Source organism: Arvicanthis niloticus, chromosome 3 (genome assembly GCF_011762505.2).
Source record: "Arvicanthis niloticus isolate mArvNil1 chromosome 3, mArvNil1.pat.X, whole genome shotgun sequence".
NCBI lineage: Eukaryota > Metazoa > Chordata > Mammalia > Rodentia > Muridae > Arvicanthis > Arvicanthis niloticus.
This window is the reverse complement of record NC_047660.1, coordinates 55,873,980-55,887,359: the sequence shown is the minus strand read 5'-3', so window position 1 is coordinate 55,887,359 and position 13,380 is coordinate 55,873,980. Positions and strand designations below refer to the sequence as shown.

At 47.2% G+C, this 13,380-nt stretch overlaps 1 protein-coding gene and 1 pseudogene across 1 annotated transcript in view; both read right to left on the bottom strand.

Annotated features, from left to right (window-relative positions):
• Positions 1–1,208, bottom strand: part of Blk (BLK proto-oncogene, Src family tyrosine kinase) — a 42,850-nt gene extending 41,642 nt beyond the window's left edge. The window contains exon 1 of the mRNA XM_034498105.2: positions 756–1,208. The gene's annotated coding sequence lies outside the window, so the exon portion shown is untranslated. The remainder of the gene's footprint in view (positions 1–755) is intronic.
• A 10,105-nt stretch (positions 1,209–11,313) lies between these two features.
• Positions 11,314–13,112, bottom strand: LOC143441697 (glyceraldehyde-3-phosphate dehydrogenase pseudogene; annotated as a pseudogene).
• Positions 13,113–13,380: the final 268 nt, after the last annotated feature.

Genomic DNA, 13,380 nt, shown 5'->3' with positions numbered 1-13,380 from the left:
AAGACCAGCTGGCCAATCAGCCCAGGGATCCTCCTCCACCTCCCCAGGACTGAGGTTTTTCGCCTGTGTGCTAGAGGGTCAAACTTGTGTCTTTATGCTTCCAAGCCAAGCACTTCACTGACTGAGCTATCTCCCTAGCCCAAGTCTAAGGGATGCTTTAAACATCCCTTCAAAATGTGTTATCAACTATTCTTTCCTTGGGTTACCTTTACTAACAAAACCTATCTTGACCAAAAAGGTTGTTATAAAATTAGTTCCATCACCCCACCCCCTGAATACTGGAAAAGCCAGACAATTTCATTTAAAAACAAAGTAGAGAGAGAAATCACCAGACATGCTGACCTTGACTCAGAAGGTACGTATGTTAATGTCGGCCTCACTGGGCTCCGCACAGTGGATCCAGCTACCTTCCTCTTTCTAGCAGGCTAGGGAACTTGCCTCTAGCCCCACAGCCACTCTGTACGTCCCAGCCATCTTCTCCCTCATCCCATATCCTCTGGGGACCTTTACTGCCCTTCCCATCCTGGAGCCACAGACACGCCATCGACCTTGGATGGGCGAGCTTTCATAAATCCATAGACCTCTCAGGAATAAACATTGGGGTGCCTTATTCACAGCTACAGCACAGAGCACACGAGTTCTATGTGTAACAGCCATAGCAATGTTCCTGCCCACTCATTCATCCCACAGGCCTCAGAGCACTGTTCGCACTGTGTAGAGAAACGAGCTGCCCAGGAGCCAGCTGAAAGACCTACCTTACAGGGCTTCAGTAACTTCTCAACATAGCTGTTCAGATTCCAGGGTGCATGTGGTTGAAGAACCTTCTAGTAGGGGCAACCAGAAGCTCTGGACCCATTTAAGAAAAACCAATCCCATCCCCAGATGGATTCTTCTCATCTCAGTCAGCTTCAGTGGCTTGTAGCTTCCTGCTAACAGCACACAGAGGTGTGTGTGTCCCCCATTGTGATCAGACCTCCAACAACAGCCCCAAGAAGCAGCTCAATGGTGAGCTCTACCCCCCAGTCAGGTCTTCTGGAGACTTCTGGCTCCTCAGCCTCAGAGGTGTTTCTGAGGAAGCTCCATAGGCACCTGACCTTCATACATGCTGGTCATGATGGCCCTCTGCCACCCCAAAGATTTCTCATGGGTTTTAGTTCACCACGTGGCTGGTGTTTTCCCTCCGTTGGTTTGTTAGGGTCAACACACCTCCAACTATCTCCAGGAAGTATTTTTTCAGAGGGTTCTGGTCTGGGCCACCTGTGGGAACTAGGGCGGGGTCCTCTCAGTCCGTTGGTTTTGCTTTGCTTTTAAATGATGCTAATATTAGTGAGGTCACAGGATGGTGTGAGCATTCAGTGGCAGAACAGATGTGACTAGAATGTATGAGATCGATGCTCAGTATGTACAAATCCCTCAGTGTTCGATAGTGTTGTAATTATCGTGTGAATCTGATCTCAGAGGTTCTTCAACTGATCACTTTGCCTGTCAGTAAAAACTCAGAGAAAAGACAGTGAGGTGATGGGGAAGGACTGTGGCACCATGGCTGGGTATATCCTTTCCTATATCAGTCAAGGGGCAAATGGTACCAGGAAGGTTGTTGAGAGGACCTGCTGGCCCAGAAGACATCATGGACCACTGACCACCTTGCTCATCCAGGCATCTCAAGGGGCCAATTGGTTGATCCTCCCTTCTCTTTAATGTCTGGGAACCTTGGTAGAGTACATCATCAGTCTGCCAGTTTCTACACCACAACCCATAATCTGTATCCAGATGGAGCATCCTTTCTGGAGTTTAGGGCTAAGAGAGAGTTCACCACAAGTCCTTGTAGGAAAGAGCTATCAGAAGTTCTTTGCAGTAGGGGGTATGGAGCTCTTGGTTCTGTGAGCTGTTGCTTGTCCCCTAAGGTTTGATATGAACATGTATAAATGTTCCTATCATGGTATTTAGGATAGAATAAACAGCTAAGGTGTTCAGATGCCACAAATAGGCACACGTGTGTGGAAAACAAAGGACTGTCTCAGAAATTATTCCCTAAGTATCAGGTTTTTGCTGTTGTTGTTTGTTTGTTTGTTTGTTTTTGGCAAGGTTTCTCATTGGCTTTAAATTTGCTAAGCAGGATAAGATGGCCAGCTAGTCAGTCCCAGGAATCTTTCTGTCTCTACTTTCTATAGGCTGGAATCATCCATACTAGCATTTATTTTATTTTATTTTATTTTATTTTATTTTATTTTATTTTATAGCAGGTTCTGAGGACCAGACTTGGTTCCTTCTGCTTGCAATGAAAGCACTTTGCCAACTGGACTATCTTCCCATACCTTGAACAGAGAATGTTTGGACTTGAACCTGTGCACTTGAACCTGAGGCTGGGAGAATACGAAGGGAACCAGCTTGTTCCAAAACTGCCCAGAGGCAGGAGAGGAGGGATGGGAGAGTTTGCTGAGAGGAGAGAGATTCCAATTTGCTTATGGCAAACTCACCCTTCTGTTTACCACAAATGTTGGAAACACACACACACACACACACACACACAGATGGATTCCAGCAACCACTCAGAAAAGAACAAGGAAATCATGTTGCTGTTGGCTTCAGATGTCTGAGCAGAAGTGAAAAATAATTTCAGCCATTTTCACGATCACAAAGTCACAAGGCCCCTGAGGACAAGACCCAGGGGAGAGATGCTGAGGGGTGAATATCAGGTTAGACAGTACCCTTTGTCAGACAGTTTATAAAGTTGGGGAGTCTCAACAGGTCTTGTCGGGACAGGACTGAGACCAGACCCTTGCTCTGACTCTCTGGGTTCTGTGCTCAGCCTGACTGCCTCCCTCGGTCATTTTCCCCCATTTATTTTTGTGCATCTGAGGTAACTTATGCAAATCTCGGCGCTCTCTTTCCATGACTCTATACCGACCTCTTGATAACAACTCGTCTATAATTAAAATCAAAAGACGTGAGCAATAGAATAGTCATGGTGAAAAACATTCCGATAATCCACGCCAAGATTCACCTCAAAGGTGGTGGTGGCATGAGATGTTAGCCAGTCACCTTTAATGGCAACAAGTATCATATCAGACAAAATTGTCCACAAAGCCAATACAAAGAACAACTTTCAGTTCATGGGAAAATGCTCAATCATTAAGAACTTCTATTGTGCCAGGATGACCACTAGTCTGTGCCCTATTGTGCTGCCCAGCATGCAGGGTGCTATTTTTTGAATAAGGAAAATCATAGGTTTGCTGGTACCTGCGGTAGGCTTGGTCCACAGGCCAGTGAAAACCAGCAACTGTACTAGGTAGAGGAAGCAGGTTTGGTCTTGGGGGTGGAGAAGTGAACCTGCAGTTTATGGGTTAAATGTTATGCATCCAGTTGTAGCCAAGAAGTTGGGAAAACTACAAGTTTACTGGCTTAAGGTTATAGCTTTGATCCAGGGTGAAAAGAAACGCAACCAGAACTGGAAGATCCTTCAGGCAAGGTAGAGCCAAGACACTAAAATCTCTTTATATACCCAGTGAATCGCTGGCTATTGTTATGGGTGGGGGCGGACACAAGAGAGTACAGCCAAAAGTGAGCTCAAGGGGAGATGGGAGGGCTTGTTGCACAGCCGCTTGCTTCTCCAGCCACACCCAGCTTGGGCGACAGAGTGTGGAGGGCTTCTTGTTCTAGCTGTCTAAGCATGACCTTGTTCAGAGGATTATCTTACAATGCAGAAAGAGACCCTTGGGGGACCCCAACTAAAGAGACTGAAGAGAGAGCTCAGTGGAGAAGAAACTGGAGTTTGGTTTCCAGCTTCATGTCTGGTGGCTCACAACTGCCCATAAGTGCAGCTTCAGGGGGATCCAAGACCTCAGGCTTCCACAGGTGCCTGAATACACACACACACACACACACACACACACACACACACACAGAGAGAGAGAGAGAGAGAGAGAGAGAGAGAGAGAGAGAGAGAGAGAGGAATAAAAATGTAAAATAATAAAAATAAGTCTTCAAAATTAAAATAGATGCTGATACTACACTATGCAGAGACAATAGTGGCTATGCACCTGCAGGGGGCTCGTTTTATAAACTAAGTCCAAATAGGTTCCTAAAAGCAACCACAGTAACTCTTACGAGAATCAAGCAAAACCAGAGCATTGCAATGCCCGGTTTCATCAAAAGTTACAGATGTGAAAATAAAGCAAAACTAAAACGCAACAACAACAACCAAGTGACCTGAAAATAATACAAAGCATCAAGGAAGTCCAAGTGTTCAGAGAAGCTGCTATAGATATGTTCGTGGAATTAAAGGAAGATATTCTCAAAAATGTAAAGTGTTACATTTCATGTCTAAGAGCCAGCAGACAGGTACTCTCAACAGAGAGATGGAAATTATAATAAATAAACAATAAACAAACAGGTGGACTGGGGATATAGCTCAGTGCTTAAAGACGTTTCCTAGCATGCACAGGCCCTGGATTTGATTTCTAGTGCTATAAAAAAATAATAAGCAACAAAGAGGATTTCTGTGGATTAACAAAACTGAAACCAGAAAGCCATGAGCCAGACCTGTGTCTACAGCATAAAATCACTTTATATGGAAAAAAATGCAAGCCAGTCTCACAGGAGTCAGAAGAAACAGCTCACCGTGCGGGCCTCGGGGAGCAGGGAGTGGGTGGAAGGTTAGGAGGACCTTTCCTGCAGTGTGCTCCCGCTGCAGGATGGGGGCTCCTGACACTCGTGATGGCTCTTTGGCTATCCCATCTCAGTCTCCTAGGCTGCTGAGCTTCTGCTAAGACTCGTGCTTGTAGTGTAACGGGGTCCTCTTGGATGTGGCTGCATGCCTTCCTCTCAGAATTCTCTTTGCCTCTGGCTTTTGACAATTTGATTATAATGAGTCTTGAGCCGGTCTTCTTTGGATTGGTTCTTTTTGGGGTCCTTTGATCTTCATGAGTCTGCATACCTACTTTCTCCCAAGTTTTAGAAAGCTTTGGGCCATCATTTCTTTGTGAGTTCCTGTCTTCCTCACCTTCCTGGGCTAGGACAATGTGTGTGTGTGTGGTGGGTGGCCGGGGGGTGGGGGGGGGGGGGGGGGGTGGGCGGAATGACTGCTTGATGCAGTTCCTGGAGCGTTGTAGTGTTTTCCTCCCCTGACTGCGTGGCTCCAAATGTTTACTGATTCTTCGACCTGGTGAAGTCTGCTGGGGATGGTTGTAGCGAAACATTTCACTTCACCCTTGCTGATCTTCAGCTCCAGAATTCTCTGGTTTGTTTCTTTGTTTTATGGCATCTATCTGTTGAACACTTAACTTTATCTAAGCACTTTTCCCTAATACTGTTGAGCTGTGGATTTTTTTTGGCTGAGCTTCTAAAAAAAAAAAAAACAAAAACAAAAAAAAAACCCAGCAACACTATTTTGAATTATTTGGCAGGCAACCTGAAGATCCAAATTTGTCTAATTGGAAGCTCATTGTGTCCTGTGGCGGTACATGTTTTATGTATAGGCACACGCATGTGTACTTGCATGTAGGCATGCATCCGTGTGTTCTTGAGTATGTGTGTGTGTACGAGAGTGCTCGTGTGTGAGTGCGTGCAGGTGTATTTGTTATAGCTTTGTGTTGGTATCTGCACACATGAAGGGGCAGGTACTTCTTCCCAACTGATGGACTGTCATTGGTATGGAAAAAGCTTTGTCTATGAGTCAGCTCAAGGATACTGGCTAAGTGGGGTGTGGGGAATTCCAGGTTCCTAATGTACAGAGATGCTGCATTCAGGGCATGTGTCAGCAACTCCAGGTTTGGTAGGTGGGCACTGGTGGCAATAGGGCCACTAGACAGGCACCCAAGCTGTGGTGCTGGCGTCCATCCATCAAGCACGTGCTGGAAAGTCCCAGAAGGGGCAGACAGTAAGAGTTTTGGCTCTAAGGAAGCACAGTGGGGTAGGTTCTGAGCAGCCCTCTCGGCTTGGGGTTAGGAATGGCTTTCAGAGGCAAAAGCTGTGAAGGACCGTGACTGACAGTAGCAAAGATGCTAGGATCTTCAGTGGATCCCAGCACTTCCCGTTTCACCCAGGGAAGAAAGTCATGGCTGAGGAGAAACCTCTTGGCACCTAGCCGTTAGAGTGCCCTGGGGTTAGGATAATGCACTCAACAACAGCTCTCTGTGCTCTGCTTGAGCGGCTTCCTGACTGTACTCCCCGAGCTCCCCAGGACCTACTTTCATCTGTGGCCATTGTGAAATCACTGTTTTTGTGGATAAACAAGGGGTGGGATCTCCCAAGTTGACATCATCTCACCCCTGTTTCATTTCTTAAATGTTAGTTTGACCAACTGAGTTAATTTTCAATACTTCCCAAGCCTCAGGCCCCATGGGGCAAAAGAGAACACCAGGATGGAGTCTCGGGAAAGGACTTCATTAGACACAGGAAGTGGCTGGATTCAGCAGGGAGGCAGCAGGCATCAGTGCCATGTGATGTAAAGCTGAGGTCCTAGTTTATAAACGGCCAGCTGTGAGTCCCACTGTGTCCCCCAACTGCCTGAACTTCAGTTTCTTGTCTTAGAATTGAGACGACAAAACCCAGCTCTTTCTTGGGGTTCTTGTGACAATGGGTCTGTTAAGTAGCTGGAGCTCAAATGTTTGATACTTCTTCTTTTAAATATCACAAGTCCTTACTCTTGAGTCCTTATGGGTTTCTTGGTGGCTAATAGCCTGAAGCACATTTTCCTTGCCTTAAAATGTAGACGATGTTAACATTTATCTTCTAAGGATTTCAGGTCCCTAGAATGGTGACCTGCTCAATGTATGTAAGAGGTGACTCTCACCTCAGCGCCTTCTGGCCTGTGGCTGCAGGCTCTGGTCACACTGCTTTCTAGCAGAGGCCTGCCAACCTGCTCCCTTCCAACCACCAATAGTCACCAAGCCAAGGCTCTTCCTGGACAGGACAGCTGTCTGTACTCACACAGAAACCCATCTCTGGGACAAAGTTGAAAAACCAGCTGAGTAGTAGAGGTCACAGAATCTGGTTTTGGTGTTCCCACCTTACCTTAAATCTTCCCAGGGAATTTTCCTGGTTACATATGTCTTCAGGCCCCAGACTCTATCATAACCTCACTTGGGAGAACTAGCTATTTCCTAAGGGACATCTGAAGGGCAGAGTCCTCTCCACTCCCTGCCCTAGGTGGCAGATCCCATGAGTCCCTCTCCAGCAGGTTGTGTGTCCCTCCTCTGCCCATCTCCATGGCTAGTTCCTAGGTCAGGGCACTAGTGGCCTAGACAGTCACTTCCTCTGACCAGTTCTCACGTTCTTCTTTCCCTCTCCCATGACCACTATTTTGTTTTCTTGACTACATTTGTCAGTCCCTAGAGGCCCTGTGAAGAGATTTTGCTCATCGGTTTATCTGATTGCCGGTGCCTGTCTTCAGACACTAGAATAAAGGTTAAGACCCATGAGAAGGTATGGTGATGTCTTTCCTGCCACTGGTCCTGTAGCAATCTCCAATAGTCAGACTGAGGAACTTGATCACAATGAGTGGCTGAAGGAATCGTCATATCCAGGTCTCACCACTCCCATTCTGCAGGGTTAAGCACAGGACTTTTTCTTCAAAACCAGGGAACAGTTGTGCAGGACAAAATTCTAGGCTTTCCCATCTGCAGTCCAGTCCTCTCTTCTCTCCAACATTTGCTTCTTGGAAAACCCTTTCCAGACCTCCATTCCACAATCCCACTAATGACCGGTTTTAGAGCAGTGGTGCTGGGAGCATCCAATCCTGAAGGCCAAGCAGCTTGCCGCAAACTAAGCTTTCTTAGTAACTTAAAGGTCAGCAGCCTTGTAAAGTTCAGCTAGACCCCAGGGGACACCCTGGCTGCAGAGCCCACCCTGGTGAGCTGTGGTGCAGTCACTGCAAACTCTTGTAGGCCTCAGTGTCTAGGAGGTTTCCCCAGAGCAGCAGTAGGTGTGGGTGCTAAGTCAGGGCCACTCCACAAAGACACCCAGCACATAAAGGAACAGGCTGGGTTGGGCTGGGCTGGGCAGGCACGGTGGCTTTAGGAATTGGCACTGGTAGATTCTCCCTAGGAAAGGAGAGACCATTTCTCCCATTGAGGGTAGAATCTAGGATGCCTCAGCAGCAAATGGTACCTCCTGATTAACTGTTTGAGCTCTCGAGACTTCCATTCCTGCCCGGATATTTCACCTCCACTTCTCATTCATGGGTCACCTCGTTGCTTTGTGCATTAACAAAATTCCCTGTGCAGCATGCCGAAGAACACAATTCCCAAAAGGATGGAGCTGAGGGAACAAGTCAAAAGGGGAAATAAGAGTGAAAGGATTAAGGAACAGGGAAGAGAAAGCCGCCACACCACGGCCTCCTGGAAAATTCCTCTGCTTCCTGAGAGGACACTCCTGACTTTGGGTCTTCTAGAGCCCAGAGTGTTGAGCACACACTGTGTCTAGAAAAGTAGATCAGCCACTTTCAGAGACCTAGTTCTTCTTGGGCTGAGACAAGAAGATCGTCCACTGTTCCTGAGTGCCTAGTGGGTCTCCAAGAGCCTAGCAAATCTCCTAGCACCTAGTGGGTCTTCTGACTAGAGACACCATGGACATAGCCTTTCCAATCCTGATGGCAACGCTGGAGAACAAAGCTTGGTCGTTACCTAGTACACAATAATGCATGGTGAAGGGCAGCAGGAACTGGGGAAATAAGAGCAGACAGGAGAAGGTATGGCCCTATATAAGACCCTTTCTACCTTGGAAACAAGTGAGGCAGTCTGTGGGCAAATCATTTTAACCCTAGGCTTCAGTTTTCCCATCCACAGAAAGCATACAAAATTGCCACCATGCTTTGCAAAACGTCTAGCTGGTGATAGGTTATGAAGTCATAGTTAAAATAACATGGTACCAACTAACTTAGAAATAACCAGATTGATGGAACTGAATGGAATGATCCAGGCTTATACTAAAATAAGTTAGGTAATATAACTAAGATAAAATATTGGCATTTTAAACTAGTGGAGAACGGAAAAATGACTCTGAAGGGATGTTGAGGGACTTGGACATTTGTGCACAAACAATAAAATATATGTTGAGTCTCACTGGCAACCAGGGAAATGAGACTATCACCAGGGTTCTGCCTTCCCCCTGCCAGAATAAATGGGGAGTCAGCTTGATAACAAGTCAGCACAGTGGGTCCTACTGGCCGGATATGTGCTTAGTTATGTCCCTGAAGGGAGGGAAGTTGTGCTGGAGAAGTATAGGGAGGCTGGAGGAGAACACAGCACGGCAGCCAGAACACCAGGAATGGCCATCAGGAAGGGAAGGTTACCTGCCCACAACAGCAGCAAATTCCTACCACAGAGAAAGCAGCATTGTGGAATAACATGTCAACTGCAGGTGGGACATAGGCACTAAGCTCCACACTGTCATCCATAAACGAGTTGCCGTCCTCTCATAGGCCTTTGACTAAGCTCAAACTGGACCTTCAGCCTTGATGCAGAAAAGAATTTCTGGAAGAGCCAGTGAGAAGCAGCTTTGGAATTTATTTAAAAGTTAGAAAAGTGCTCAGGGAAAGAGTGGAGACAGGCATCAAAGAAGACTCTCTGTTGTCTCAGCATCAGCCCAAGTGTACCTTTCTGGTGGATCTCAAGTCACACCTCAAAGTATTGCTGAGAAAATTCTCCTCTCTCTCTCTCTCTCTCTCTCTCTCTCTCTCTCTCTCTCTTTCTGTCACTGTATGTGTGTCCCTTTCTGTGTGTGTCTTTGTGTCTGTGCACACACATGAGTGCAGATGCCAATGTAGGCCAGAAGGCACCAGACCCTGGAGCTATGGGCAGTTGAGAGCCGCACAGAACCAAACTCTAGTTCTCTGGAAGAGCAGAAAGTCATTTATCCAGCCCATAGCATGCTTTTAAAGATTGCGTTTTAATTTTTAATTATGTGTATGTGGGCAGAGGAGAAAAGAGTGTGTGCACATGAGTGCAGATGCTCACAGAGGCCAGAGGCATTAGATTCTCCTGGAACTGAAGTTAGAGGCCGTTGTGATCTGCCCCATGTGAGTGCTAGAAATGGAACTCAGGTCTCCTGCGGGGGTGGGGTGGGATGTTTAAACATGGAGCCATCTCTCCAGCCTGTAGCATGCTTTTAAAAACAGTGTTCATTATAGAAACACACACACACACACACACACACACACACACACACACACACACACACACACACAGAGCCAAAACATGAATGGCAGTTTACTATGGATGGTAAGAACATGAGTGACTACTGACTGTTACTTTGGGGCAGGGGCACTTGGTTTCACTTTTTAAATTTCCCCACATCTAAACAGAGAGAGAGAGAGAGAGAGAGAATATGAATATCAAAGGTTCCAAGTTAAAAATCTAAATGCTTGAAACCAACAGAGAGACACACACTAAGTATGGATTAGTTGACTTGTCCCACCCATGCACTCTCCCCTGTCCTTAAACTCAGGCCCAGGCAAGAGACTAATGAGTGTTTCTGCTCTGTAGTTACAAGTCGAAAAACACAACTTGCTCCCTGCTCATCCTGGCTCCAGCCCTTAAACATAGAGCCATCTCTCTAGCCTGTGAGATGTCAGTCACAAGTTGTCAGAAGTGGGTCTGTGGGACTTACTTATACTCTGAAGTCCCCCCAGTTAGATCTAGTAAGGTAAAGAGTTCTTTTCTTTGAAAAAAAAAAAAAAGAATATTCTAGGAGGGTCTAGGAAACCAGAGGTGACCAGGGGTTACAGACAGAGGAATGGGTGAGGATGTTCTCTTCAGAGAGGGACCACAGGGAAGGAGGGAGCCTCACCCCACATCATTTTTTCTATCTGTGGCTAGATCTTCTCCTCAGCCATGGACATCCTCCTGCCTGCCCACCCAGGTGGAGAGAATAGCAAGTTCATCCCCTTGAGCTCCTGGGGTAGCCATCTTTCATTCCTTGCCTGCCTTGGGGAGCAGGCTCTGTCAGGGCACACAGGCTAGGCCTCAAGTTTGTGCATTGTGGGATTTTCTTTATGTCAGAGCAGACTGTCCAGCCTGGGCCCTTGGTTGCTTTAAATTCAGCTTTCCATGGAGCTGGTAACCCCTCTTTGTCTTTAGAGGTCCCTCCCTCCCCACTTATTTGTTTTCTACAAACCCTGGCCTCACCCCACACTTCAGCCCAAAGTAGTTTCCCACACAAGATCATGGAGAGAGTGACTCAGGCCTAATCAGAGTTTCTGAGCCAGAGACTACCTCAAGTCTCCTTCCCTCAGGCAAAAGTACTGGCCCAGGAGAGATGATGTCAGGTCCAGGAAATGCACTAGCCTGTGTTTCCTTCCTCAGCCTGGTTCAGCTCACAGGGTTCCAAAAGCCAGGTGCAAAGTGCCCGCAGCCTGAGCCAGGATGAGAAAGGAGTTTTGTGTTTTCCGACTTGTAACTACAGAGCAGAAACACTCATTAGTCTCTCGACAGAGCCTGAGCTTAAGGCCAGGGGATAATACATGGGAAGGACAAGTCAGCTTGGGCAGGAACCCAGGCTGCTGCACACTTGGGACTGGAGGGCACGGTGAGGTGCACGGGCAGCTTCCTGTGCCAGGCTGAGAGCAGAAGCACTGGAGTGGAGGCAATTATTCAGCCTTCCCGGTCTCCAGAAAATGGAGACAACATAATCCACAGCCCCCTTTCAGCCTTTAGAAAAGAGGAGAGGTCATAAAGGCCCATTAAGAAGAGGAGAGAGATCTATCTCTCGCTTGCTATAATCAGGTTAGGGATGAGGCAGTCAGCTTCCATTCTACAGAGGTGAATAAGGTAGCCCAGGAAACTGCCACTGCTTCCTGGGCCTCTCTTCTCACGCTGCTTCATTCCTAGTACAGAAGACAAAAGGCTCAGTTTACCCTTAACCCACTTCATAAGTGCTCTTCCAGAACATTCCTGCATCTGTGGGTCAGACCATCTCCCTCCATGCCTTTTTTGGAGGAACTTCAGTGAACTTTATTAATGGTATTCAAGAGAGTAGGGTTCCCCACGCACTTCTTCTCCTTCTGGGTTTCTGTGAGGGATATGCACAGTGTTTCAGGCTGGTTGAGACAGGGACTTCTCAGCAGCTGAGGGTCTCTCACTTCCTCTCATATCCTTGATGGGGTGGGTGGTCCGGGATTTCATACTCCTTGGAGGCTATGTAGACCATGAGTTTCACCACTGCGTTGCTGTGGCCGGCCATATTTGTTGTTATACTAGGAAGTGAGTTTTAGTTGTCAATGAGATCAATGCCAGCCCCACCATCAAAGATGGACGAGTAGAAGTCACTGTTAGAACTGCAGATAACGTGGTCCTCAGTGTAGCCCAGGATGCCTTTTAGAGAGTTCTCTAATGCCTGCTTCACCACCTTCTTGATGTCATCATACTTGGCAGCTTTCTTCAGGCGACATGTCAGATCCCTGACAGACACATTGCAGATAGGAACAAGGAAGGCCATGACAGTGAGCTTCCTGTTTTGCTCTGGGATGACCTTGCCCACAGCCGTGGCAACACCAGTGGATGCAGGGATGGTGTTCTAGGAAGTCCCATGGCCCTCATGCTACAGCTTCCCAGAGGCGCCATCCACAGTCTTCTGAGTGGCAGTGATGGCATGGACTGCGGTCATGAGTCCTTCCACAATGCCAAACGTATCATGGATGACCCTGGCCAGGGCGTAAGTGGTTGGTGATGCAGGAATCATTGCTGACAATCTTGGGCGAGATGTCATATTTCTCATGGTTTATACCCATCACAAACTTGAGGCATCAGTGGAAGGGGCAGAGATGTTGACCCTTTTGGCCCTTCAAGTGGCCCCAGCCTTCTCCATAGCAGTGAGGAAGTCAGACTTCACAGCATCCTGAACACCAGCATCACCCCATTTGACCTTGGCAGGATCTCACTCCTGGAACATGGGGAGGGCTTTTCCATTGATGACAAGTTTCCCATTCTCAGCCTTGACTGTGTCATGGAACTTGCTATGGGTACAATCATACTAAAACAAATAGACCATATAATTTGAGGTCAATAAAGAGATCGGTGATGGCAACAATATCCACCTCTGGTAAGCAGGTGACCAGTAAGGCCAAATCATGTCTCAGGGACAAACAAAGCTGGCACTTTGTGAAAAGATGCAGATGTCTCCAGAATGCAGAGAGGGAGAGGAACATCATCCTTCAGGCCTTCTATAATAGAGAGAAGCAGACACAGCTGATAAGAGTGCATACCATTCATGTCCACATTCACCTACACAGCATCCCTCACACTCCAACAGTATGAGCACAAGGAAAATTCCAGACCATCCCCAAACTCACAGAACTTTGAAATTTCTCCAAGAAGGCAGATGAGAAATGAATGACCATGGGGGGCTGGAGGGTGTCACAATATCAACTTGTCCTGGGCGATA